Source organism: Arachis hypogaea, chromosome 11, assembly GCF_003086295.3.
Source record: "Arachis hypogaea cultivar Tifrunner chromosome 11, arahy.Tifrunner.gnm2.J5K5, whole genome shotgun sequence".
Lineage (NCBI taxonomy): Eukaryota > Viridiplantae > Streptophyta > Magnoliopsida > Fabales > Fabaceae > Arachis > Arachis hypogaea.
In genome coordinates, this window is record NC_092046.1 from 107,526,449 (window position 1) to 107,530,495 (window position 4,047).

The 4,047-nt window shown below is 36.0% G+C and overlaps 1 non-coding gene across 1 annotated transcript; it reads right to left on the reverse strand.

Annotated features, from left to right (window-relative positions):
- Positions 1-242: 242 nt before the first annotated feature.
- LOC112724690 (small nucleolar RNA R71) lies at positions 243-350 on the reverse strand. The gene has a single exon (XR_003163841.1). It is a non-coding gene; the product is annotated as a small nucleolar RNA R71 (small nucleolar RNA).
- Positions 351-4,047: the final 3,697 nt, after the last annotated feature.

Here is a 4,047-nt window from a genome sequence, read left to right on the forward strand (position 1 = left end):
CCAAGTTTCATGGCTTACCTGCTCAGGAGCCCATTAAGCACCTCAGGGATTTTCAGACAGCCTGTTCTACTGTTAGGTGTCAGGGTGCAAATGAAACCTCTTTTCTATTAACTGCCTTCCCGTTTTCTCTTGAGGAAAAGGCGAGGGAGTGGTACTACTTCCAACCTGAAGCGACTGTTACTAACTGGGATACGCTCAAGAGAGAATTTCTAGAAAAATACTTTCCAGCTAAAGTTACAGACAGACTGAGAAAAGAGATCTCCTGCATTGTTCAAGGTGAATCAGAAACTCTCTATGAGTACTGGGAGTGTTTTAAGAACCTTCTACACACATGCCCCCATCACATGATTGACAGGCTAGTGTTGATCCGTTATTTCACTCAAGGCATGAAGCCTCGGGATAAAACTACACTAGATGGTGCTAGTAACGGTTCTCTGAAGAAGTACAAGACCGCAGATGAAGCATGGAAACTGATCAGAAACTTAGTTGAGTCTACTAGGAATCACAGGCACAGGAGCAACCACTCAAAAGCTGTTGCAGAAATTTCCTCTAACAATGAGACTTCTGCTCTTACATAGAGTATATATGAAATGACCAACCTACTGAAGCAATTACAATTGAATCAACAACAACAAGCTCAGCCCTCCCCACGACAACAAAGCCAACAGTTAGTTCCCCAAAGAGTATGCGGCATATGTGCTGATTATAGTCATTATACTGATGAATGCCTGATGAGCGAAATGTTGTGGGTATAGAATTTCCTCAAACGAATGAATTCTCGTTGCAAGTATAGTTCTACACCAACAAACAATCCTCCCAATCAAGTAACAAACCCCAAATAAGAATTAACCGAAGTATTTAAACTCCGGGCCGTCTCACAAGGAATTGCAATGAAGTGTTTAATTATTGGCTATGAGGATGCAAGGGGGTTTGATTTTCAATGGGCAAGAAATTAAATGCCAAGAAAAGTAAATGAACAATTAACTAACAAAAGAAGGGAAAAGAACTCTTTGTTAGACATAGGTAATTGAGATCACCATCCTTGTCTACAAACTATACATTGATAATTATGAGGTACCAACCTAGTAAGTCTACTTCCAAAAGCCTTAAGTATATAATATCTACTCCTAAACTTGAAGTACATCAAATAGGCTTGATCACATCAACCCATAAGTCCCAACCTATCTACTAATTAGATTAGTAGTGGGTTAGTGTCAATGAGTATCAAATTGATCGCCAAGGGCTCTCAAATCACAAAATCATTGAGACCCAATGACTCAAGGTCACTCAATTCCCTTAGTCTAGGCTAAGAGTAAAGAAAACTACCTAAAAACTAGAGGAAACATTTCATGAAACACTTAGAATGCAAGAAAATTAAACATCACCAATTGTAAGAATTAACAAGATCCATAACTATCATCAACAAGAAATCAACAATAACAATCAAGATAAACATAGAAGAGCATGGAAACATAAAATTGCATTAAAGAAAATTAAGATCCAACAATGGTTCATCAACATTAAAGAGAGCAAAATAAGAAATGACAAGTAAAAATAGAAGAACAAAGATGTAGTAACAAGAAATTAAAAGGGAAGACTATATCAAAACAAGAATTGAAAATTGGATTTAAGAAAACTAATCCTAAACTACCCTAAATTCTAGAGAGAAGGGAGAGCTTCTCTCTCTAGAATTCTACCCTAAAACATGATGAAAACTAAACTATGACTACTTGGTTCATTCCCCCCTCAATCCTTGGGTTCAATAGCATCAGAAATAAGTTGGATTGGGCGCAAAATGAGCTACAAATCGCTGGCCACAATTTCACTTTTAATGGGCCATGTGCAGCATCGGCGTGCACGCGTACATGGCATGTGCGCGCCCCTGAACGCGAAGCAACGTATGACAAATTTTATATCATTTCGAAGCCCCGGATGTTAGCTTTCCAATGCAACTAAAACTGCCTCATTTGGACCTCTGTAGCTCAAGTTATGGTTGATTGAGTGCGAAGAGGTCAAGCTTGACATCTTTAGGGTTCCTTTATTTCTTCATGAGTTCTCCCACTTTGCATGCTTTTCTTCTCACTTCTTCCATCCAATACTTGCCTTATGAACCTGAAATCACTCAACAAACATATCAAGGCATCAAATGGAATTAAAGTGAGTTAAATTTAGCTATTTTAAGACCTAAAAAGCATGTTTTCACATTTAAGCACAAATCAAGGGAGAATTACAAAACCATTCTATTTCATTGAATAAATGTGAGAAACGTTGATAAAACCACCCAAATTAAGCACAAGATAAACCACAAAATCGGGGTTTATCAAATCTCCCCATACTTAAACCAAGCATGTCCTCATGCTAAGAATAAAGAAGGACAAGAAAAGGGGTATGAACATTTTATTCAATGCAAAGAAACTATATAAACCTATCTACATGCATGCAACTAAATGCAATGCTTCTACCTACTTGGTTAAAAGCAAATCAATCTCTAAGAACACATATATGCAAGTAGGGCAAAGGTTATATGACGACTCACAAACTCTACCAATTCAAATATCAAAATGAAGTTCAAATAGACTTGCAAGAAGAACGCTCATGAAAGCCGGGAACAAGGAATTGAGCATCGAACCCTCACCGGAAGTGTATCCGCTCAAGTCGCTCAAGTGTATAGGGTCGATCCACTCAATTCTCTTCTAATCATGCTTTCTAAGATTTGTTTTTCATCTAACAATCAATAATTATTCAATGCATGCATACATTCATCATGAGGTCTTATTCATAGGTTGTAATGGGGCTAGCGTAAAGGTAGGCATGTATATGGTCAAGTGAGCTTGAAATTTGTATCTTTGACTAGTCTAAGCTCTCACCTAACACATGTAACAACCTATGCAATTCTAATACACAACCTAGCTACCCATGATTCCCACTTTTTTTTTCACATACTCATGCATTCTCTTTAATTCACATTCCATATGCATTATTTTTTATTGAACTTTACTTTGGGGCATTTTTGTCCCCTTTTTATTTCTTTTTCTCTTTTTTTATTTTTCTATATTTTTTTATATATATGTTCTTTTTTTTTCTTTATCATTATTTTTCTAAAGTATATACAAATGTATCAATGCATATGGTTTTATATATACATGAATATGTACCCAATTCCCAATATTTTTAACAAAAATACAAAATACATTTTTACCTCAACTAATGTCCCAAGTTTCCCATACCCAAATGATACACACTCTCACTAGCCTAAGCTAATCAAAGATCCAAATGAAGGACATTTATTGTTTTTTACTTAGGGGTAGTGATGTGCTATAATTAAGAACAAAAGGGATTCAATAGGCTCAAAATTGGCTAACAATAGTTGATGAAAGGTAGGCTATTTGGGTAAGTGAGCTAAATGAAATGATGGCCTCAATCATATAAATGCATATATACATGGAATAATGGATATAAAAAATCAAACAAATCAAATATTACAATCATAGAAAGAGAATAATGCACACAAGAATGAAAATAAGTGGTTATATGATGTAACCACACAATTTGGCTCAAAACTCACATGCTTGTATTCTAGGCTCAAAAACCATGTTCCAAAATAAATTCTTCAAGCAAGTTTGTCACAAAAAAAATTTTTTAAATTGGTAGGGTGTCCTAAAAATAATTTTTCTTGGAAGAGAAATCATCAACCTAATCAAGTAGTCCTAATAAGAAGGAAGTGATAAAAATATGTACAAATTCTAACTAACATGCAACCTATCATGCAATGCAATAACTAATCTATCAGAGAAAACTAAGAATTGGTGTTGAACAAGAAAATTGTTACCCACGGAGATTGGTTGAACGACCTCCCCACACTTAGAAATTTGCACCGTCCTCGGTGCATGCAAAGAAGAGCAAGGTGGATGGGTTGCTACAATTGATGAGCTCCTTCAAAAGATTATGCGGGTGAGCTTGTTTGTTGCCCCATTTAGAAGCTTTCTCATTCCTTTCCTTCATTTGGTGGCCAACCTAAAAGGAAAGAAAAAGAAAGAAAATTAAGCC